We start from the raw sequence: 25,648 nt of genomic DNA on the forward strand, positions 1-25,648 counted from the left end.
GTGAGAAAGCAAAGGAACTAGACTAAAACAATTTTGAAAAAGAACAGAGCGAGGGGAATACATGATTTTAAGAGTTATATAGTTATAATAATCAATATTGTGGGTATTGGTGTAGGAATAGATATATAGATCAATAAAATGATAAAAAACATGAATAAAAGTAAAAACTGATAAAATAGACTTCATCAAAACTAAAAAGGTTGCTATGAGAAAGATCCCATTAAGAGGATGAAAACGCAAGCTACAGAGGGAAAATATTTGGAAACCATATACTCAAGAAAGGACTAGGATCTAAAATACATAAAAAACACCTCTAAAATTTGTACAGTAAAAAAAAATGGACAATCCTAATTAGAACATGGATAACAGTTTTGAATAGACAATTCACTGAAGATATATACAAATGGCAAATTAGCATGTGAAAAGATGTTCATCATTAGCCATTAAGAAAATGCACGTTAAAACCACACTGAGGTATCTTTACACTGTCGAAATGGCTAAAACAGAACATAGTGACACCATCAAATGTTGATGAGGATATAGAGAATCTGGAATGTAAAATTGTACAGCCACTCTGGACAAGTTTGGCAATTAAAAAAAATTAAATATGCAACTACCATACAACACACTGTACTCCTGGGCATTTATCCCAGAGAGGTGGAAACTTACATTTATATAAAAACCTACATAGGAATGTTCATAGCAGCTTCATTTATAATAGCCCCAAACTGGAAACAACCTAAATGTTATCAGTGAGTGAATAGTTAAACAAACTGTTAAATCCATATCACAGAATACTATTCAGCGATAAAAAGGAATGAACTATTGATACATATGACAATGTGGATGAATTCTAGGGACTTATACTGAGTAAAAAATAATAAAAATTCCTAAAGACAAAGAACACATTAGTGGCTGCCAGAGTTAAGGACAAGGGGAAAGAGGGGAAGAGAGGGAAGTTGACAATTATAAAATGGCAGCATGAATGATACTTGTGGTCATGGAATTATTTTGTATCTTGACTGTATCAGTGTTCATACCCTGGTTGTAATAATATAGCATAATTTTAGGAGACACTGACACTGGGGGAAACTGGGTAAAAAGGAGACAAACGATCTGTCTATATTGTTTCTTACAACTACATGTAAATCTACAATTATCTCAAAATAAAAAAAGTTTAATTAAAAATATAATGAAAGTCCTGTAATATTATTCAGTCTTTAAAAATATCCCTCCAAATCACTCTGGTGGATTTAAACTTGTGAGGATTCTAGTCTTTAAGAATTTCTTTCATTAAGAAAAAAACACCTATATTAACAAAATGACCAATATCTAATTCCAAGTTATCAGTTCTAGCTGTGCAAACATAACTTTGGGCTTTATGTAAAATTTTTGTTATGCAAATCTACCTGCTTAAAGATAAAATGCCTAATATGACTTCATGCAATATGTTCTAGGCTCAACTTACCTCCTAACATGTATAACATGTAATTATATGTAAAGCTTATAATCCTATGATTCTTGTTCAAGAGCTAGGCCTAAGTTTTCTTCAAGATTGTAGTTTATCCTAATCTAGATAAATTCCTTGGTGTCTAGCCTATTTCCATATGATCTATTCAAATACAAACTTGCAATAGTAACATTTTAAGCCTATAGACTACAGGTATAGTAACCACAAAATAAGAAAAAAATTGTGAGAGATAGAAAGACAGAGACACAGGTAGAGACAAAGAATGGGTCAGCAAGAAGAGGATACAAGAAAATAAGAGAGTATGGTTGGGGCATAGTGTCCAGTACTGTCTGGGTACAAGTGCAAATATACTGCATACAGCCAGATGGATGAAAGATGTCATAAAGTTCCAGCTCTTCCATTCAAGTTGGTTTAAAAAAATACGATAAGGCAGTATTATTTTAATAACTAAATTAAGAAGAAAGCACTAGGTAAAAGTTTTTGTGCATATTTAGAACCTTTCAGTTTACAGATAAACATACCAATATTAGAACTATGTTATGTTCAATATAAAGTCTAGTTTAAGGCCATTAAGTTTCAACTAAAACAGAGAATAACTCCAACTAAGTGAAAGCTTATTAGCCTTTCTTCTCTACTACAAAAAAATTAATACAACTTTCAAAGCTATTTTAATGAGCTCAACCTTCTATTTAATCTATTTAGTTTCAGTCTAAAAAAAAATATCTTCTTTACTTAATAGAAGCCCTTTCTCAAAAGAGAGTTATTTCACTGATTTCGATAACTCTGTTCTCTGCCTCCTTGGCAGGGGCCACATAACTAATTATGAGCCATTGCCTGCAAAGGGAGCGTAATTTACACACACATATGCGAACACAAAAGGGGCCAATTTTTCTGATCTCTATTTGACAAAGAAAACAAACCCATGCTAGATGCAGGATTATTCCATCAGAATAAATAAAAAACCATTAATATATTTGGACTGCTCTAGTTGCAACTATATTATATAATGTACAAATGTACCCACGATTTCAAGTATTATACTCTTGGTGTTTTTGCTCATTTTCCTCCATTTCCCTCTTATTTATAGGTAGACTTGAAGGGTGTCTTAAAGTATTTCAACTTCCTTGCTAATCTTTATTATAATGCTAGTATTTTTATTAGCTATTAAAGTCTAACACTCCATATTTTAATAAAATTATATGTATTTCGATATGCAAATACTCAGTCACCAGAACTCGATATATGAAGTAGTCATATATTTGTATCCATACTTAGATCACCATTAATTAAGAGCTATAAATGTAGGCTGATACTATTAGAGACTCAAATATCATAAGCATATTAAAACAATGCAAAAAATATTTCATGTTATATACAAAATTACACTAGTTTTTAGGCTGAGACAATTTTTAAAAAACAGATTCTTCACCTACACAAATGTCTGATGTGATATTTGAGAGCAATGAAGTACAACACAGAACACTTTCTCCTGCATCGCTGTCTTAAGTGTTGTAGGATGTACAGTGTCCCTAACCCCTACCCCCTTAATGCTCAATTATTATAATGCTCCATATTTTAATATTTGCATCCTAGAAATGGAGGTCCCTTTAGTGCTATTAACTCCTTTATTTCCTTCCACATTTTTCAATATTGAATACTCATTTTTATATGAAAATATTTAAAACATTCAAAACATTCTTGATAAAAATTAACTTTGAAATTGTAGCATTCATAGTAATCTGACAAAGAAGGTTGACCTGGCAGAGAACCTCTTTAATAGAAATATAACTCTTTCAGTTTCAAATGGGGGAAAAATGAATTTAGCTGATAAACAATTTACAAATATAAACACTAAATGAACATTCTAGTCTTCTTCAAAACAGAAAACTAAGTGATGCAGTTGGAGTGAATGTCTTTAATTAAATGTGTATTATTTTACAACATCAGAAGCATTTCTGTTTACTCACCCGGCCCTCTGCCTTGGAAGCAAAGTTAGAATTGACCCAAGTTCTCAGATTCCGGGAAATTATAGAGGTGATATACAGTTTCATCCCAAACAGGCAGATTTTAAAAAGTCATAGATTTACTTAGTAACCATTAATGTGGATCTCTTTTATATATAATTAAACAAATCGTTACAAACATCAAAAAAAATTCTAACTATTTTAAAATGTGGCTGAATAATTTTCCATTTTTAAAAATAGCACTTTCATATGTATGTCAGTGTTGTTAACTTTGCTGAAAAGAAGGGAAACCTAAAGTAGAAGTGGTGCTTTGGCTCAGTTCTGGGGCTCTAACAGAGATAAGAACTTACTTTAGAACTGCTTCTTTTTATCACCTAGCAAGTGGTAGGTCATAATATATAAGTATGATTTAAGTCAGGACCATTCTTTATGTCAGTGGACTCCATACTTAAATTTAAAAATTCTGTCAGTAAAACAATTTTTGACTGTATGCTACTAACATATTTAGAAATTATATGCATGTATTTCCATTGTAATTATAAATCCTTCACAAAAATAGACATTAAAATGAGATGAAAAGACATTCCAATATTTTCTTTCCACATCCCAATGGATTGTCTTACATTACTATTTAGAAAGGCACACAATTTAAAACTTGTGAATTGTTATTTCTCGAATTTTCAGTTTAATATTTTCAGATTGCCTTTGACTTTGGGTAACTAAAACCACAGAAAGTAAAACTGCAGGTTGGGGGTGGTGGGACTACTATCTAACATTCTATTTCTTTCAGGTATAAGACATAATCCTTCAATATTTGTATTTATTGCAAAATGATCACCACAATGTCTAGTTAACATCTGTCACCATACATAGTTACAAATATTTTTATTTTTGTGATGAGGACTTTTAAAATCTACTCTTAGCAACTTTCAAATATGCAACAAATTGTTATTAACTATAGTCTCCATGCTGTGCATTACATTCTCATGACTTATTTGCTTTATAATTGAAACTTTGTACCTTTCGACCCCCTCCGCCCATTTTGCCCACCCCCATCCCACCTCTGGCAACCACTAACTTGTTCTATCTTGTTTCTGTATAAACAGTACTGGGATTTGAAAATAACTAATTCTCTGATTTAAGATAAACACACTTTTGAAATCTTGTTTAAATTTCTCATATATTCATAAGTCCCCTTTATCTTCCAAATATAACTACACAGGTAAGCATTAGTTTAACTAGATCCAAAGGATCATAATTTCTGAATTAGGGAAGCTGAAGGAGGTTTAAAGTATGACTTGGCATAATACGGAAAGTCTGAAATTTTAGACACAGATATAACTTTTTACACTCATATCATCTGGGAAAATAATTCAAATAATAACATATGTACATAAAATGTATCTGCAAGGCTTGTGGATATGGGAAAAACCTTAAAATCCATATGTAGGTCCATTTGTTCATTTTACTCTCTTTTTACTGACCACCTATGATGTGCCAAGCACTGGGCTAGGGAACTGGGAATCCAATCAGAGAAAAGAGAACTGAATAGACAGTTTTACTATGAAGGAAAAGGATGTTACTGGGATATGATACCCAGATAGAAGACCCTCTGGGAGTAATCAATACCACTGGAGTTAGGGAAAGCTTCCCAGGACAAGAAGGCAGATGAGGGGACCCACTGGTCAGGGTGTGTGAAGATACAAGGAAGGGAATGCATGGAGCACTCAAGAGGCTGCCTGGTAGCAATGACAATTATTTAGATTTAATGTGATAAGCAAATATGTCACACCACCACATCATCGAGTCTCTGCAGAAAAAATTCATATGTTCGCTTTCCACCATTAGCGAGCAAAGGAGGTTAGAACTTTTAAACATCCGTATCCATGGTACCATTATTTCTCTAGGTAGTATGACCTCTCAATTTCTTTTTACACTGCAGGCCAATATTGATTGGTGTGGACTTTATAATCATCTTTCTATTTATCTTATTGCCACAAATGTTATGTGATGATCAAAAAGCAAGTTTACAGAGCATGTATGGATTAATATTATAGCATGTTTAACTAGCTTTCCTAAGATCGAAGATCAACCAAAAATAAAAATAAACCTAAGGTGTTAAACCTCACTTGATAATCACATATATGATCAATAACATCAGTTAACACTGTCATGACACCAGACTCACACTGATTCTTCTGTTTAAGGAATCTGAAGAATATGCATTTACTTTCTAGTAAACACTTTGAGTATCCCTGAGAAGTTGGCAGCCATGGTGGCAGGACAGGCTAAAATATGGGAATAACACCCATGAATGAAATACACAAAAAATCTAGAAAGTAGCATTCTTCAGTGGAATCCAGCTACTAGGGTTTCTTGTAGAAATCTTTTTTCTTTAATATATAGGTAATATTATATATTCAATAAAAATGGCAATTTGTCAAAATGTTTTCTGAAAACAGAAATGACTGCCCAAATACATATGCTTTGCCTTAAGAACCATATCTACTTCTTATATATATATTACTTGAAAATGTTATGCATGCAACTCAAGTAACAGGAAACAATAGACTTTTAAAATTTTTTCTATGAGACCAGAGAAGGAAAAACAATTGAGACATCTTTTCATTTTCTATCACTGTCAAAGGTTAACAGTATAATCACTATTAAACACTGTCACAGTGAAATACCCTGTTAGCAACTTGTTTTCAGAAACTATGAGGTTTATGAGAGATACTTACTTTTCTTTTTCTACTAGTTATGCTTCCTCAAATTTTTTTTGTGCCTAGCAATTAATTAAATCAAGAATATATTTTACACTGGATATGCTGAAAGGGACAATTGTGACTGACATGGAGATTACCATAAACCCCTTAAAAAAACAGTATTTGGTCCAAATCATAAACTAAGATCTATTTGCTTGTTTACTGTCTGGGAAGAAGACCTACAAACCCGTGATGGGTGGCAAAGAGGATTAAGTGATTAATGGAATTAATGTAGTAACCAAAAACAAAACAAAACAAAACAAAAAAAACCCACACAGATATAATTGTCTTTTCTTCCTCCTTTCCCCTCCATTTCTTCTTTCCTTTTTTTTTTTTTTTTTTCTCATTAGCAGGTGGTTGGTTTTGGTTTTACTTTAAGCTAAACATTAAAACAAATTACAAGTTAACAGTTCATGCAACTCAGATTTAGCATTGTTGATTATCATAAAACATATTGTTCCTAATTTTAAAAACTGTGATTTATATAATTTATTGGCATTTTTGCAGAATAGGTTTAAGTCAGATAACAGATTTATAAAAGCAAATAAGTAATGTAAAAAAATGGGTAATGTGTTGAAATTTAATGTTTCTATTATTAAAATAGATATGTTCACTTAATTCATGGTCATGGTTCCTTTTTTAATTTTGAGAGAACTATTTTATTTTACTTTTTTGAATTTTTTTCACCAGCTTTTTTGAAGTATAATAGACAATTAGTTTCTCATATTTACATTGAACAATTCAATGAGTTTTTTAAAAATTATAGTTGGCATATAATAATACATTAGTTTCATTTGTACAGCTTAGTGATTAGAGATCTATATAACTCACAAAGTGGTCACCCTACTAAATCAGGTCAATCCTCTCTTACATTATTTTTTACATTGTTGACTATTTTCCTTAAGCTATACTTTATATCTCCATGACTTTTTTGTATCTATCCCTTTGCCCTTTTTCACAGTGTCCCCCAACCCCTACCCGTATAGTAACCTTCAAAATATTCTCTATATCTATGAGTTTGTTTCCATTTTCTTGTTATTGTTGTTTATATTGTTCTTTAGATTCCATGAAATCATGTAGTACTTGTCTTTCTCTGTGTGACTTACTTCACTCAGCACAATATCTTCTAGGTTCATCAAGGCAATATCTTTTTCCATCTCTCTCTAGTCTGTGTGTGTCTTTTAATCTGAATTGAGTCTCTTGTAGGCAGTATATGTAGGGGTCTTGTTTTCTTATCCTTTCAGCTTCCCTGTCTTTTGGTTGCAGCACTTAATTCTTTTCCATTTGAGGTACTTGTTGATAGGAATGTAGTTGTTACCATTCTTTATTCCTGTTTTGGATACATGTTTTTTCTTCTTAAAGAAGTCCTACCAACAGTTCCTGTAATATGGGCTTGGTGTTCATGAATTCCTTTAGCTTTTTTCTTCTTTGGTCTAGGAAGTTCTTTATTTGTCCTTCGACTCTAAATGATAGCTTTGCTGGATAAAGTATTGTTGGTTGTAGATCCTGCATTTTCATCACATCGAATATTTTGTGCCAAGTTCTTCTGTCCTGCATGGTTTCTTTTGAGAAATCAGCTGCCAGTCTTATGGGTGCTCCCACATAGGTAATTAACTGCTTTTTACCTGCTACTTTTAAGACTCTCTCTTTGTATTTAACCTCTGGCATTTTAATTATGATGTGTCTTGGTGTGGTCTCTTTGGGTTCATTTTTCTGGGGACTCTCTGAGCTTCCTGCGGTTTTATATCTATTTCCTTCACCAGGTTAGGGAAGTTTTTATCATTATTTCTTCAAATAGCTGTTCGACATCTTGTTTTCCTGTAGGTACCCTGATGACATGGATATTTTTACCTTTAATAGTGTCCTATCGGCTCCTTAAATTATTATTATAGTCTTGGCTTCTTTTTTCTTGCCATTCTGATTGCGGGTCCTTGGCTTTCTCATCCCCTGTATAGGTCATTTGATCCTCTTCTTTATTCACTTTGTTTTTTTTCCTTTTAATATACTTTTCTTCATTTCTGACTGGTTCCCTTTTATAATTTCCGTTTCCGTTTTTATGTTTTTTATCTCTTTGTTGAAGTTCTCACTGAATTTATCTACTCTTCTCGTAAGTTCATGGAGCATTTTTACAACCAGTGTTTTGAACTCTGCATTTGTGAGATTGTTTGACATCATTATTTCTGGATCTCTGTTCTGTTCTCTCATATTGTTTCTGCTTCTTTTGGCTGCCTTTCTGTGTCTCTTTCTATGTACTAAGCAAAACTCTTGGTTCTCCCAGTCTTATTAGTACAGCTTTGTGTAGTAGGTGTCCAGTGGCACAGTCCTGAGTGGGGTTCAGCTGCAGCTTAAATTTAGCCCAAGCCTGTGCCTCTTAGGGGCCACCCGTTAAGATTCAGCAAGCAATCCACAGGTGCTGTGCTTATAGCTGCCTCAAAGGGCCACACCAGAAACCGAGGCCAGCTGCTGCCAGTGTGAGTCTAGGCCCAGCTCAGCAAGGATCATCTGAGTAGCTGAGGATACACCTGGATGTGGCTTGGGTGGGGCCACGAGTTGGGGGAGGCAGGGTTTCAGGGGATCCTCTGGGCAGAGAGACCTCTGTTATCCAGTCTGATGACATTTCTGCTATGGCAGTGCTGAGACTGCGCACTGGGAGAGGGTAAAGCTCAACAGAGGAACAATGGATACCGCAGCTACTTCTGTATAGAGTGAGTCTCACCTTGGCCCTCACTCTGACAACTCAGTGTTCCCCTGTAAGTCCCTGGTGCCCGCTGCGCAGCCAAACTGGCTTTGGCGCTCAGAGCGAGCAGTTCCGTCACTGCAAGAGTCTGCTTGCAGACAGGGCCCCTTTAATAGGCATTTGGTGTTGGTGTTGCCGCTGCCGCAGGCTACGTCTCACTCAGCAGCTCGAGATCTGGCAGCCCCATGTCCTCGCCCTGTCCTACCTTCTGCCATTGCAGGGTGATTTCTTAGATTTCTCCTTAGTTGTACGGCTTGTTCATCTAGATCCTAGGCAATTTTTCTTTGCTGTTTGCTCCTTGTTTCTGTCACAACTCTGATTTGGTTGCCAGAGGGATGAACAGAGCCTCTATCATCTATGCCATTCCCCGCCCCCGCCCCATAAATTTTTAATAGAAAATTATCCTGCCCACCTTCTCAGTTATTTAAAGAGTGGGCACTCCTCTCCACCAAAAAATCAGATTTACTCTAAGTAAAAATTTAAAAACAAGTCTTAGAAAATATCTCTATAGTAAAGAATTAAGCCAATTTCATAAATAAAAAGTTTAAGGCTTATACATCCTCTGTTTTCAACTTCATATTTGACAAGATTTGTCTCCTGTGTTCAATGTGTTTCTTTTACCTTCTTACCCAATCAGATCCATGTATCTAAGAAACTGATAAAAACACTGATGTAGAACACCAACACATAATTGTATGCTATTTTTAAATCCCCAGTCTCTTTTCATCCAAATAAACACAACATTAAGGACCAGTTTATTTGTTTGAAATTCCATAGTATAATAAATATATATAATAAATTCATAGAAGTATGAATTCATAGGTTATGAGAATAAACTTCCTCTATAAACTAGAATTCTAATTATCTAGACAAATATAAGTCTTTGATCATTTCCTTTTTTGAGGCACAGGATCACTGGAAATGGCAATTTATAGAAAGAAACACCATAATTCTTGGCAGTGGTTGCAAATTTTATTTTCAAGGCACAAATCCTATACTTTTATTCAGTAACAAAAATCCTGCCAGAACTTAACAGAATATGAAGACTATAAAGACTGTAAAAAAGGAGAACAAAGCAGGAAGAAAAACATGGTCTGAAATCAGTCTGACCTGGGTTTATATTCTAGCTCTGCCACTTATTGCCTATTTTATCTTGATTAAATTACTTCAATTTCCTGAACTTTAACTTTTTTATATCTAAAATGAGGAACAAACATACCCAATAGTGTTATTGTGAGATTAGGTAGATATATTCATAAATATAGCCATACATGTATACATGTATATACAATGCTTGACATACATACTAGACACTATTTAAGAATAGCTAATATTACTTGATACAGGCTATTTCTAAAATATCTACAGGTTAACTTAATTCTTCCAACGTAAGGTAGGATATCTCAGAAAAGTTTAGTTTTCTCTGGGTAGTATATTCATTTCTATTGACAAATGGGTAATTAAAGGCTTTAAAAATGTTCAAGCACTTTTACTTAGTCATTGTTAAGAATCTATACCAATGAAATAATCAGACATGGAGAAAAACATTTACGTCACGTTAATCACATTTATTATCGTGAAATAAGGCAAGGTATCTTAATTTCTAACAAAAAGTAGAAAAATAAATCATGAAACAGCTATACAAATGATAGCATTAAAAATCCTAATTCAAAAAATACATTTAATGCATTAGAAAAACAGACTCGTCTATATGAACCATGTGATCCCAAGACGGTAGTACTATTTATTACTAATATAAGAGTCTTACAAAGAGGAAGTGCTAGAATTATCTGCACCAAAAAATTAAGCAATTTACCCCTAAATGAAAGGCTTATATACAGGTAACTTTATATTATTGTCTTCGCCCCGCCACCACGAAAAGTTTATTCTTTAATACATATAGATAAACACTTCAATCTACCTTTTCTTTAATAATAAATTGCCTCATTATTTGATAAATTAAGTAACAATCACTTCCTATGAGTACTCTCAAAATGCCCAAACTGACCTAAGAGTCAAAATTTCCCTCATATCTTTTCCTGAGCATCACAATTATATATAAAACAATTTCTCTTTCTCTTTCTTATCTCCATCCCTCTTTCTATCTCTCCATTCCTTCTTCCCCACCCTGTAATTTTAGATTTGTGCCATTCACAGTACCATCTCTTTACAGAGTAAAGTTTGTGAGTCTAGCATGCAAAAGGCTGATTATTATTTTTTTAGCACTTTGCTTCATTAAAGCATGTTCCAATAGGTCAATGTAGCACAATGCTATGTATGGCTGGGCTACATACAGGTATAGTTTTTGGATAAAGAGTTATACCTGTTCTATTCAATTAGATTTTTTAAAAAAATCAGAAGTAGAAATCCTTATTACAAGATCCAAATATATGCATTAATAAGTGGAATACATAGTGCAGTCCTAAAAGAAAACTGGATACCTGTATCAGTTATGACTGGTTTCTATCTTTAAGGATCATTTCACCACTGAGTTACATAAGGCATTTCTTGAATATTAATCTAAATGTATTTGCATGCTTTTCCCAGGCCAATATTTAACTTTATCTTATAGGTTTTATCTCCCAATGTAACTCCAGAACAGAAATTTCAAACTTCAGCATGACTCAGAATCATAGGTTTGTTAAAACACAGAGTGTTGCACTCCACTCCCAGACTTTCTGATTCACTAGGTCTGGGGTGGGTTCCACTAATCTGCATTTTTAACAATTCCAAAGCAATGTTGATGTTGCTGGTCCTATGACCATACTTTGAGGATTACTACTGTAGAAAAACTCACATGACCATTTACACTGTCCTGGCTTTACTCAAGTACCTAAGAATGCATCTCAGGCTTACTCCCTTCAGCTTATAAAACACCTGCTCAACTATCAGGACTTAGCAGAAATGATAGGAAGGTCTTCTATGGATCCATTCTGTTTTGCCAGAACTTATAGAAAAGAGCACTTCCTCCTTTGTGTTCCGCTACATCTGGTGGATTTCTGAAATCATTACAGCTATAGAATTTTAATGCTTTAACTTATTGACATGGAAGGCTTGGCTTTCCCCCCTCTTAATTAACAAAGATCTCACTCCATGCACCTGAAAAAAAGATAAAGATTATATCTTATGTCTCTGGTTTCACAGTTCAATTGCTGCATAGAAAATTATAACTTGACAAACATTTTTGTTCACTTGATTGAGTTAATCTAGCCTTCTATGCATCTCATCCATAGTGTCAACAAATCAAGTCATCAAGTAATATACACTTTTTAAGAAACATCCAATACACCATTCCACATTTTCTCGAGGTGCAAACTGTCTATTCAGAACAGCAGTGTGGTATAGCAGGCAGAACAAAGAATATGAAGTCTCGAGACTTTGATTGAAGTCTCAATTTTGTACCTTACAAGCCAAATGATCTGACTAGATTAATAGAATCCATTTGGTCTTATTTATGTGTATAAGAACATTTGTTAGAATGTTTTAAAGCAATAATGGAAATTATTTGACACATTAAATGCTTTACATAAATGATTTTATTCTTCAAAGATATCGGATTTAGAAAATCTATTCTTGAAAATTTCAATATAGTATCTTTCCAATAACAAATCATTTAAATGAAACTTAATGTTATTTAAACAAAACTTGATGCTTTTTAAAAACTACCTAAATTGAGAATCTTTGGTATAGCGATTTTTAATCAGAAATATATGAATTTCCAAATATATGAATTGAAGTAACAAAGCTACTTCAATTCTAGGATATCAATAACTACAAACCTCAACTGTGAGGATCACCTTCAAAGAAAACAAAATACAAACAAAAAGATCAATTGACAATACTCAAGACAAGGGGTCAGAATAAGTGACTCAATTTTTATTTACATTAATTTTTACTAGAGCTCTGAGAAAAATGAACTGGCTCAGGATAAACTAAAGAATCACATCAGTAAAAACAGCTAGGCAGTTCTACTTGTTCTGCTGTCTAGTTTTTTAATTCTAATTGACATGAAGAGTCCATTTAAAAATGTTTTAATGGTTCAAACTTTTGATTTCACATGATATAAAAATTGAATGGCACAAAATATGAGGAACAGACTATAGTATTTGAATAAGGGAAGAAAAAAATCAAATGGATTGAAAAATCAAATGGATTGAAAAATCCAGGAAATGTCCCAATTTGAAATTTCAGTTGAAAATTTATAAAATCTAGAATAAAAGGATTCACTCTGAATGGCAATAAAAATAATTTGAGAAAACAATGGTCATAAAAGAAATGAAACTGTCACTGCTAAAATAAAAAATCAGAAAAAAAAGCCCAAGAAATATCCTTAAAAAAAAAAATCACAAAGCCTAGGTTTAATTATTACTGCAAATAGGCAAATGCTAAGCTTAGTCTAGCTTCGAACAGAACAAACATCAGCTAAACTAGATAAATGTGCAAGACTGGTTAAAGAACACTGCTTTAAATTATAAAAAGAATAAGAACATTCTGGAATCAAAACTCTTTTAGAGGAAGCACAGCTTCTTTTGAATGGCACTGCTTATTTTCACAAAGAGATTAGGGCAAAGATGCATGGCAACATCCTCAGAATGTCACAGAGCAACCAGAGCACAAAACCATAGCAGGGTGTGTTATATGTTAAAATAAAAATAATTCCACAAGGTGAGCTTCAACCATCCATGAGAGATACTAGCTAGGGTCTGAAGATCATATACAATTTTTGACCCTTAGAAAGTGAGACTGTGCTCTGAAAAGGAAAACTTTCTCTGAGGCTCTATAACTATCTCAAGGCTAGTGCTGGTGAGGATTTAACCAGGGGAGGGGATGAAATCTCCAGGGCTTTTTTTCTCTTCTAACTTGCTCCTTTTACCTTCCTTCAGACTTAGCTTCTCTAAGAATTTGTCCTCCAGAGAGCTGCCTGGCTCTGGTCTCAGATGCTCTCCTCCTCCCTCCTATGTGGCTGCAAAGTAGAGGAGTGTTTGGCAGGACCTGAGGGCTGCTGGGCAGGCAGCCCCATGACAGACCACTCAACATGATCTGAGACTCCCATGTTTTCTCAGGATTTCTGAGCATCCCTACCTGAAGGTGAAGTGTGTGGCCATGGGGAAGTCGGTATGCCATTATACTTTCGATTCTTCATCCTTGAAGTTTACTAGCTTAAAATACAAACTTATAGCTACAAATATTCATCTGCTGTACCCACCCACATTTCTAAGTCTTCCCAGGTGCTAGCTTGCCCAGCACTCTGCTGAGACCTCTAGAAGACAATCAGGACAATTAGCAAGTAGACTGTTCTCAAAAGCTCATCATGTAGAAGTTTCACTTTATAATTTAAACATATTATTTAAAATAGAACCTCAAATCATTTTGTTGTTTAGGCTAATCTGTTATTTATTACCTGGATAATGTGAATGGTTTCCTTCTTAAATATAGAACATTTTTGTTTGTTAGTACAAAAACAAGCACATAAAGATTTATTTTCATCAATGATGGAATCATTTCCTTTGGTCCATAGGGTATCATTTAATGCTCTTTTCTTTCTGGAGTCTTTTTAGTAGGCTTCCTCTGGGCAGGTGACAGCAAAGCTCTGAGTCAATGTGTGTGAGAGCACAAGAGGAAAACAGCCATTTGAATGGAAGCTTTTTTTTTGTCTGTTTTTAGGCGGGGCAACCCTTGGTTGACCTCACAGATTGCAAGTACCTTGTCAGCTTACAATCCTTTATTTTTTATGCCTACAGCACCTGGTCTTCCAAGGTGATCTCCCATCCAAGTACTAACCAGGCCCCACCCTGCTTAGCTTCCGAGATCAGATGGGATCAGGCTTGTTCAGGGTGGCATGGCTGTAGAAAAAGACTGGAAGTCTTTTTCATACTTCATTTTTGTCTTTAAAACATTTCTCATTTGCAAAGCAGATCTTCAAAAGAAACAATACAGGTGTTAACTGTACATGTGTTTATATGTTCTTTTACCAGTTTATTACTGATAATATCAATTGAATTCTTGGCCCCCTAAAATTTGTGGTTAAAGATATAGGTATGTTAGGTTATAAACTATCATTCTGATGAGCTATAAATACAGTGATAAAGATTATCTAAGTTGTTGTTTTTTTTTTTTAAATGCCTACAGCACCTGGTCTCCCTAGGTGGTCTCCTATCCAAGTACTAACCAGGCCCAACCCTGCTTAGCTTCCGAGATCAGATGAGATCGGGTGTGTTCAGGGTAGCATGGCCATAGACTCTAAGTTGTCTTTATCAAAATAAATCACATAGTTTACTGATGTTAGATTTTAAATTCTCTGTAGCCTCCTCTCGGGAAAATAACATCCAAGTATTTATATTATTTCAAATTTTATAATATCTCAATTAAATTTTTCTCCAGTACATTTACTGAGCACTAATTATGTATAAGAAATTACTCAGTACACCAATGGATACAAACAAGAATAGGATTAACTTGATAAAGAGTTTATTAGGAGAAGGAAAGCATAATAGTTATGCATTTTGTTATTATGTTTAGTGTAATATTCAATAATAATGTTTATTATAATACTTGTATTTTATACATTAATTAAATGAGAATTTTATAAATATTTTTCCTTAAATGATCTCTTTTGATTCTTGTAACTACTCTGGGAGGAAAGTAGGGTATATAGATTTATCTCCAGTTTAGAGGTGAAGGCTGTGTGATTTGCACAGCAAATGAAAGGCTACAGCTAGAACCAAGGTCTTGGACTCCTAAACTGGGAGTGATGTACCATGATGTGACTGATCTTATAATGACAACTAAAAGAGAGCCCACCATAGTTAACACTTCTTCATGTTTCCAATGTGCCTGACACCTTCCAAATTAACTCCTTTACACCTCACAGAAGATCCTCTGAGGTACAGAGAAGTACAGTAATTGCTTAGGGGTACACTGCTAATAAGTGGTGGATGAAGATTTGAATAGACGCAGTCTGACTTGAAAACCCATGACCTTAATCATTACTCTTATTGGCATTTCTGTAGGTCTTCTTTGGAGAAATGTTTATGCACATTCTTGGCCTATTTTGAAAACTGGTTGTCTTTTTTATCACTGAGTTGTAAGAGTTCCTTATATAGTCTAGGTATGAGTCACTTATCAGATATCTGATTTGTGAATATTTCTTCCCATTCTATGTGTTCACTCCCCCACCCCACCAGTTTTACTGAGGTATAATTGAAAAATAAAATTATATATATTTAAGGTGCACAAAGTGATGTTTTAACATATGTTTACACTGTGAAATGATTACCAAAGTCAAGCTAATTAACATATTTGTCTCCTCACATAATTATCTTTCATGTGTATGTGGTGAGAATATGTAAGATCTAGTCTTAGGAAATTTCAAGTATATAATACATTATTATTAACTATAGTTACCATGATGTACATTAGGTCTCTAGAACGTATTTATCTTATAACAGAAAGTTTGTATCCTTTTACCATCTCTCCATTTCCCCCACCCCACAGGCTCTGGTAATTGCTCTTCTACTCCATGTTTTTATGAGTTCCGTCTCTTTAGATTCCATATATAAATGAGATCATATGGTATGTGTCTTTGTATCTGGCTTATTTTACTTAGCATACTTTTCACTTACTTATTTTACTTTGCATACTTTACTTTTCACTTTATCGATAGTGTCTTTTGAAGCATAAAAATTCTTAATTTCGATGATGTGCAATTTTTCTTTTGTTGCTCATGCTTTTATTGTCATATCTAAGAATCTACCACCAAATCCAAGGTTATGAAAATTTACTTCTATGTTTTCTCCTAAGAGTTTTATACTTGGGCTCTTACATTTTAGGTCTTTGATTCATTTCTTATATATAGTGTCGAGTAAGAGTCCAACTTCCTTATTTTGCATGTGGATATCCAATAGTACCAGGACCATTTGTTGAAAGATTATTCTTTCCCGAATGAGTGATGGTGGCACCCTTGTCAAAAATCAAATGGCCACAGATACATGAATTTATTTCTGGGTTTTCTAATCTATTTCACTGGTCAATATGTCTATCCCTAAGGTAGTTAACATCTGTCTTAATTACTATAGCTTTGTAGTAAGTTTTAAAATTGAGAAGTGTGAGTCTTCTTACTTTGTTCCTTTTTTTTCAATATTATTTTGGGTATTCTAGGTCCTATGAGTGTGCATAAAAATTTCAAGATCAGTCTATGGCCATGCTACCCTGAACAAGCCCAATCTCGTCTGATCTCGGAAGCTAAGCAGGGTTGGGCCTGGTTAGTACTTGGATGGGAGACTACCTAAGAAGACCAGATGCTGTAGACGTAAAAAGTAAAAAATAAGGGATTGTAAACTAACAGGGTCCTTGCAATCTGTGAGGTCAACAAAGGGTTGCCTTGCCAAAAAAAAAAAAAAAAGAGAGAGAGAGAAAAAATTTCAAGATCAGCTTGTCAATTTCTATAAAGAAGGCAGCTGGGATTCTGATATGGAATATCAATTTGGTGAGTACTCCCTTCAAACAAAATTAATTTCTTTAAACATTGTTTTATAGTTTTCAGTGTACAAGTATTATACTTCTTTTGTTAAATATATTCCTGTTTTTTCTTTTTGATCCTATTATAAATGTAATTTTTTCCTTAATTTTCAGATTTTTCACTGCGAGTGTACATACAACTAATTTTTGGATATTGATTTTGTATCCTGCAACCTTGCTGAACTCATTTCTTTTAATAGTTTAGTGAATTTCTAAAGATTTTCTACATTTGAAATAATGTCATCTGTGAATAGACAGTTTTTGTTTCTTCCTTTCCAATCTCTATACCTTTTATTTCCTTTTACTTCTGGATTGCCCTGGGTAGAAACTCCAGTAAAATGTTCAACTGAAGTGGTAAAAGTGGAAATCCTTTTATTGTTCCTGATTTCAAAGGAAATACATTCAGTCTTTCATTATTATGTACAGTGTTAGCTGTAGGTATTTTGTACATGCCCTTTATCAGGCTAAGGAAACTCTCTTCAATTTCTAGTTTGTTGAATGCTTTTATTGTAGAAAGGTGTTGATTTTGTCAAATGTTTTTCCTGGATCTATTGAGATGATCATGATATGATTCTCACTGCCTCTACTGGAAATATACATCACACTTGGTAGAAATTGATAAGTTATGAGAGATACAAATAAACTAACATGCAAATTGAAGAAGTGAACATTTTCAGCTGAAGGTACCAGGATAAGATTAGAACTAAAATTTTAAAACAGCTTGAGATTTGTTATTTTAAGTAGTACTAATAGCTGCAATATGAATAACAATTAAAAAACAGCTTTATTAAGATATAACTCACACATACAATTTACCCATTTAAAGTATAAAGTCAAATGGTTTTTAGGATACATTATTAATTTTAAATTTGTAAATAAAATATATAACATAAAATGTCACTTTATTTTAAAGTATACAATTCACCGGCATTAATCATGTTCACAATGTTGTGCAAGCATTGCTATTATCTATTTCCAAACTTTTTCATCACCCTATAATCATTAACTGTAATCATTAAGCAATACTCCACATTCCCCTTACTCCTAACCCCTGTTAATCTCTAAACTAATATTTATCCCTACAAATTTTTATTCTGGGTATCTCATAAAATGAAATCATACAATATTTTCCCTTAGTTTCTGACTTCTTCACTTATGATAATGTTTCTGTGGTTCATCCATTTTATAGTATGCATCATACTTCATTCTTTTTTATGGCTGAATAACATTCCACATTATATATATACTACTTTTATTAATCCATTCATCTGTTGAAGGAGACTTAGGTTTTTCTATCTTTTGGCTACTGTAAATGCTGCTATGAACACTCGTGTATATGAAACTGAGGCCCTGTTGTCAACTCCTTTTAGTACATATCTAGGAGAAGAACAGCTGGGCCGTATGGTAATTCTATAATTAGCTTTGTGAGGAACTGTCAAAATTTTCTGCATGCAGAGCAGCTGCCCCATTTTATAATCCCACCAACAGGGCACAAAAGTTCCAATTTCTTGACATTCTCACCAACATTGGTTATTTTCTGTTTCTGTGATCTTAAAGGGGATAAAATACTATCTCACTGTGGTTTTGATTTGCATTTCCCTAATGATTAATGATGCTGAGCACCTTCTCATGTGTTTATGGTGTTTTCTATAACTCGAGGTTTTTTTTCGTTGATGTTGTAGGAGTTCTTTATATATTCTAGACATTAATCCCTTAGCAGATATGATGAACAACTATTTTCTTCTATCCTGTAAGCTGCCTTTTCATTCTCTTGAGAGCATCCTTTGATTGTACAAAAGTTTTAATTTTGATGAAGTCCAATTCATCCATATCACTCCTTTGCTGCCTGTGCTTTTAATGTCACATCTTAGAAATTGTTGCAAAACACAACGTTATAAAAACTTTCCCATTTCTTACAAAGTTTTTATAGTTTTAGCTCTTATATTTATTTCCTCAGTCCATTTACAACTACTTTTTATATATTGTGTAAAGCATGGGTCCATTTCATTCTTTTGCATGTTGATATCCAGTTTTATCCAGCATCATTTGTTGAAGACTATCCTTTCCACATTACTGGTTTTGCCACCTTTGTCAAAAATCAATTTACTATATATGTGAGAGTTTATCTTGGGTTTTACATTTTTTTCCGTTTTGATCTATATGTCTATCTTTATACAAGGATACACTGTTTTGATTATTGTAGCTTTGCAGTAAACTTCGAAACCAGAAGTGTGTGTTTTCCAACTTTATTCTTCATTTTCAACATTATTTTGGCTATTCAGGGTCCCTTGAAGACCAAATGAATTTTAGGATAGGTTTTTCTATTTCTGTATAAAACACAAAAGGGATTTTGATGGGGATTGTATTGAATCTGTGGATTGCTATGGCTAGTATTGTCACCTTAACAATGTTAAGTTTTCCAATCCATGAACACTTTTGATAAGTACATATGTGTTTATAACTGTTCTCTTTTCTTGATATATTGAACCTTTTATCAATATATAATGTCCTTCCTATGCTTATAACCTTTTTTGATTTAAAGTTGATATTTTCTGACAATGATTTAGCCACTCTAGCTCTCTTTTGGTAATTTGCATGGAATATTTTATTATATCCTTTGACTTTCATTATCTTTGTATCTTTATGTCTAAATTGAGTCTTTTGTACACAATATATAGATGAGTACTGTTTTTTTTTAAATCCAATCTGCTAATTGCTACCTTTTAATCCATTTCACATTTAATGTGATAAAGAGGAATCTGTTTTTGGTATTTATATATTGTTTCCTTACATTCCTTATATATTTGTTTTTCAATTCCTCCATTGATAGTTCTTAAATATTCAGTTGATGTTTTTTGCTAGTGTGCCATTTTAATTCTTTCATTTTCAGTGTATTTTTCTTTTTTTAGTGGTTACATCTTGGGGATTACAATTAACACCTTAAACTTATTATAAACTAGTTTGAATAATACCAACTTAGTTTTAATGTTATAGAAACACTTTGCTCATCTCCATCTCTTCCTCTTTATATTGTTATTGTCACAGACTACACCTTTATACATTACATTCCCATTAACAAAGATGTAAAATTATTGGTGTATGCATTTGCCTTTTATATAGTAAAGAGAAACTGCAAACAATACCAAAAGTACAATAACGTTGGCTTTTATATTTACTTACATAGTTATATTAATACTGTTCTTCATTTTTCTTATGGTTCCAAGTTGCTGTTTAGTATCCTTTTATGTCGGCCTGAAGGAGTCTCCCTTTAGAATTTCTTGAAGGGAAAGTCTACTGGTCATGAACTCCTTCAGTTTTTATCTGGATGTTTCAATTTTTCCTTCATTCTTTAAAGATTGTTTTGATGGATATACAATCTTGGTTCAAAGTTTTTTTCTTTCGAGACTTATGTCATCTTACTTCCTTTTGGCCTATGATTTTTCATGAGAAATCAGTTCTCAAACTTATTGAGGATCCCTGTACAACATAAGTCACCTCTCTTGCTTTAAAAATTCTTAGTCTTTGGGTTTTGACTATTTGACTATATGTGTCTCAGTGTGGATCTCTTTGGGTTTATCCTGCTTGGAGTTCACTGAGCTCTTGGATGTGTGTATTCATGTTTTTCTTCAGAATTGGGAAGTTTGGGGCCATTATTTCTTCAAATATTTTTTCTGCCCCTTTGTTTCACTCTTCTTCTTCAGAGATTCCTACGATGTGTATGTTGGCATACTTGATGCTTTCCCACAGGTCCCTTAGGCTCTGTTCATATTTCTCCATTTTTTTTTTTCTCTTTCTGTTCTTCAGACTGGAGAAGTTCAATGGTATTATCATCAAGATTGCTGATCTTCTGTCTTGCCAAACCTGTTGTTGAATTCCTCTAGAGAGTTTTTCATTTGTTTTATACTTTGCAGCTCCAGAATTTCTGCTTGGTTCCTTTTTATAATTCCTATCTCCTTATTGATATTCTCATTTTGTTCAGACATTGTTTTCTTGATTCCCTTTAATTCTTTGTTCATGGTATCCTTTAACTCATTCAACATATTTAAAACAATTAATTTAATGAGTTCAGTTGAGTTCCAATGTGTGCACTATCTCAGAGATAGTTTCTGTGAAATTTTTATTTCCTGTAAATGTGCCTTAACTTTTTGTTCTTTTGTAATTTTTTTTAATTGAAAATTAGCTATTGTATTATGCTATGGCAACAATGGAAATCTAATTTTTCCATTCCTCAGAAATGATTTTTGCTTGTTGAGGACTGGAGCTGTCCTTTTGTGATTCTTCCAAATTGTTTTGCAAAGTGTGTATTCCTTGTTGTAGGTTTCTCTTCTTCTGACTCTGCAGTCAGCCACTGACTTGACTAAGGTTTCTTTACATGTCTGACGCCCAAAACAGGGGAAAAAATGGGTCCTGGGTATTAAATATTCTCATAGCTGGAAAGCCACTTCAGCCCCTAAGGGGTGGAACAATGGCTGAACTCTCTCCCATATACTCAATGACCAAAGCAGCAATCAGCAATCAAAATTCACAACACTCATTTTTGGAGGACAAAGTGCACACTGTCCACCCTGGCTTCAGCAAACTGTACTAGGAATGCTTACCACCTGACAGCTGCCTCTCACGGGGTGAAAGAGTAGGATGTTAGCTGCTACAGTGTGAAATCTGAGTTTGACCAACATTTACTGAAATTCACCAGCGTTTTTATCAAGTTGTCCCCTGGATGGTACAAATATTCTACTAAAACCAGAGTTTTAAAGTAGTTGCCTCAGACAGTTCTGCCAGTTCAACAGTTCCCCCCCGCCACCCCCGGTGGAGGTATAGATTCCTGGAGCTTCCTGCTCTGCCATCTTCCCTGATATCAATCCAAATATAGCTAATATTTATTAAGTGCTCAGTCTGTGCTCTATCTACTTTTTTCCTCACATGAACCTATTGAAGGAGTGTATTATTAGGATCCCTATTTTGCAGATGAGAAGACAGAGTAATGAGACTAATCAGAGATGAGAAATGGTTGATCTGGGGCACAAAGCAGTTTAGCATCATCTCTGTGCTCTTAACCACTATACTCTGCATACAGAACTCAAAAGAGCTAGAAAATGCCTTAAAGATCATCAAGTTTGGATTCCTCATTTTTCAAATAAGAGAACAAAAGTTTGAGGATGTTAATGAATTGTTCAAAAGTCATACAGAGAGTCTACTAATGGCAAAGCAATTGTTATAACTTAGCTTACTAATTTCCAGCCCCTTTCTACCATACATCCTTGTTTTTCTAAGCACCTGGGCATTTGGAGTCCAAATGAAAATGTTTTTATAGATAGAAGGATCTTCATAAAAAATGGCAGAGACAGAAATCACATACTTTAGAAATCTTGCCTATCCTCCAAACCCAGCTTAATCCCCACTTTCTCTGCCCTCATGAGTTAAGTGCAACCAGAAAAAATGCAATTTCCCTTTTCTTTATTACCTGCATGGGATTCACTGCTGTATACTACAATTACTTATGTATTTATGTATTAAAGCCTTCTAAAGAGAGAATAAACTGTGTTTTCCACTTACTTATCTGTTCCATATATATACAAGTAAAATATGATGTGAAAAAAATATTTGCTGAGGGAGTGATAAATAAAACATTTCTGCCCAGAACTAAAGATTAAATCTATACTTCCATTGTCACATCTACACTAAATATCCTTGATGGCTCCAATATACAGAATAAAATCCACAGCCCTTAATGTGATAGTGAGCCCATTCAATCTTCAAAAATGGCTTGAAAGGTCTTCAAGACCGAAACTTTATATAATTTATTAGTACCTAATATCATGCCTTGCATGTAGCAGGTTAGCCATGACTACTAAGCAACAGAGGCTTAAAATATAGTAAATGTAATTTAAGATAAACTGAAAAGCAGAAGAATGATTTAAAAGATATAACAATGTTTCCAAAGAGTTTGAACTCTTTCAAAAAGGAGATCATCAAGATAAAAAAGACATCCACTTATGTCAAGGGACTGTCACCCCTGTAAGGAGGTGGACCCTACAAGTCCTTTCTAGTCCTACGATTCTATGACTACGCACTTAAAATTGTGTATGAGTCATTAGGAAGGAAAAGGAAGTAGATCTGCACCTGTGACTGGATATGAAAATTCAGAGAAGGAAATCATTTAATATTAGGAGGAAAAAAAGAGTTTCCAGTTTAAGGAAAAAAAAATTGAATATAAATGGTTTCATATCCATAATTATATCTTATATACTCTGATTATATAATTTTCCAATAGAAAAAATATGCCACTTGTAATTTTATTCTTTTTTAACCTTTAAGACCAAAGTCTTGTTATTAAATATTAAATAATTCATGGGATAACAACATGAAGGATTATGCAAATATTAAAACTGTATATAAAAACTATAGAATCATAAATAAAGTGTTTAATAAAAAGTAAAAACAATGTAATATGGAATGGTTAATTTAATAGCAACAATAAAAAGATATAAATGAATAAAGACTAAAAGAAAAAAATGAAAATAATCTGAAGTTTTATAATGATGGGATAATCAGGTTTCTCCATTCATTTTAAAAGATATAATTTTTTCTGTATTATATCAAAAATATTAGAAATTCAACATGGTAGGTTAATCAATTATAAAGCTAGTATGAAGTTTAAAAGATAAAAAGGTACTCAATATAACTATATAATAATTAGTTAAGGAATACAAGATAAAAATATATTAAATGTGATGTCAAAAACATAAAATGTGGGCAGGGGAGATTAAACATGTAGCACTTTAGAATGCAATCGAACTTAAGTTGTTATCAACTTTCAATACCATGTTATGTATATAAGCTATTATACGTAAGCCTGATGGTAACCACAAAGCAACATCCTATAGTAGATACACAAAAGATAAAGGAATCTAAGCATATCAATAAAGAAAGTCAACAAACCATAAAGGAAAGAGCAAGAGAAGATACTCCATGCAAATGGAAACCAAAAGAAAGCTGTGGTAGCTATACTTATTTTAGACAAAACAGATTTCAAAAGAAAGGCTGTAATAACAACAAGACTATTACATAATGTTAAAGGGATTAATTCAACAAAAGGATATAACATCTGTAAGTATTTATGCACCCAATATAGAAGCACATAAGTATATAATGCCAATTTTAACAGACTGAAAGAAACAGACATTAATAACAGGAGACTTTAGTATGCCACTTTCATTGATGGATAGATCATACAAATAGAAAAATTAATAAGAAAACATTGGCCTTCAACAATACATTAGACCTGATGAATTTAACAGATAAATATACAGAACATAAATCCCAAAGTAACAGAATATACATTCTACCCAAATGCACATGGAATCATCTTAGGCTACAAAAAAATTCAATAAATCATCTTAGGCTACAAAAAAATTCTTAATAAATTTAAGAAGATTAAAATCACATCAAGCATCTCTTCTGAGAACAATGGCATAGAATTAGAAATCAATTACAAAAAAAGAACACTGTGAAATTCACAAATATGTGGAGATTAAACAACATGCCACTGAATAACCAATGAGTCAAAGAAAATATCAAAAAGAAATAAAAAATTAAATTGGAAATACAACATACCAAAACCTATAGGATGCAGCAAAAGCAGTTCTAGAGAAAAGTTCATAGCAATAAATGCCTACATCAAGAAATAAGAAATCTCAAATTTTACACCTCAAGGAATTAGCAAAAACAATGAAGCACAGAGTTAGTAGACAAAAGGAAATAAAAATCAGAGATAAATGAAAGAGACCAAAATAACAACAGAAAAAATCCACGAAACTCAGAGCTTGTTATCTGAAAAGATAAACAGAATTGACAAACTTTTAGCTAGATTCACCAAGAAAGAAAGAGAACTCAAATAAAATCAGAAATAAAAGAGACATTACAAATGATACCACAGAAATACAAAAGGATCATAAGATACTATGATAAGCCAATATCCCTGATGAACATAAATGTAAAAATCCTCAACAAATATAGCAAAGAGAATTCAAAACACATTAAAAAGATCATACGCCATGACCAAATGGGATTTATTCCTGAAATGCAAGGAGGGTTCAACATCTGCAAGTCAATCAACATGATACACCACAAACAATCAAAGTATAAAAATCATACAGTAATCTCAATAGATGCAGAAAAGTATTAGACAAAATTC

The 25,648-nt window shown here is 33.3% G+C and overlaps 1 protein-coding gene, 2 non-coding genes and 1 pseudogene across 3 annotated transcripts in view; 1 reads left to right on the forward strand and 3 right to left on the reverse strand.

Moving 5' to 3' along the window:
- SPIDR (scaffold protein involved in DNA repair) overlaps positions 1-25,648 on the reverse strand; it is a 436,331-nt gene that overhangs the window by 129,613 nt on the left and 281,070 nt on the right.
- Positions 14,670-14,788, reverse strand: LOC112482429. Its single transcript, XR_003047308.1, has one exon. It is a non-coding gene; the product is annotated as a 5S ribosomal RNA (ribosomal RNA).
- Positions 15,058-15,176, reverse strand: LOC112482413. Its single transcript, XR_003047301.1, has one exon. It is a non-coding gene; the product is annotated as a 5S ribosomal RNA (ribosomal RNA).
- LOC112482416 lies at positions 17,128-17,246 on the forward strand (annotated as a pseudogene).

The sequence above is a fragment of the Pteropus alecto genome, unplaced genomic scaffold (assembly GCF_000325575.1).
Source record: "Pteropus alecto unplaced genomic scaffold, ASM32557v1 scaffold201, whole genome shotgun sequence".
Classification (NCBI taxonomy): domain Eukaryota; kingdom Metazoa; phylum Chordata; class Mammalia; order Chiroptera; family Pteropodidae; genus Pteropus; species Pteropus alecto.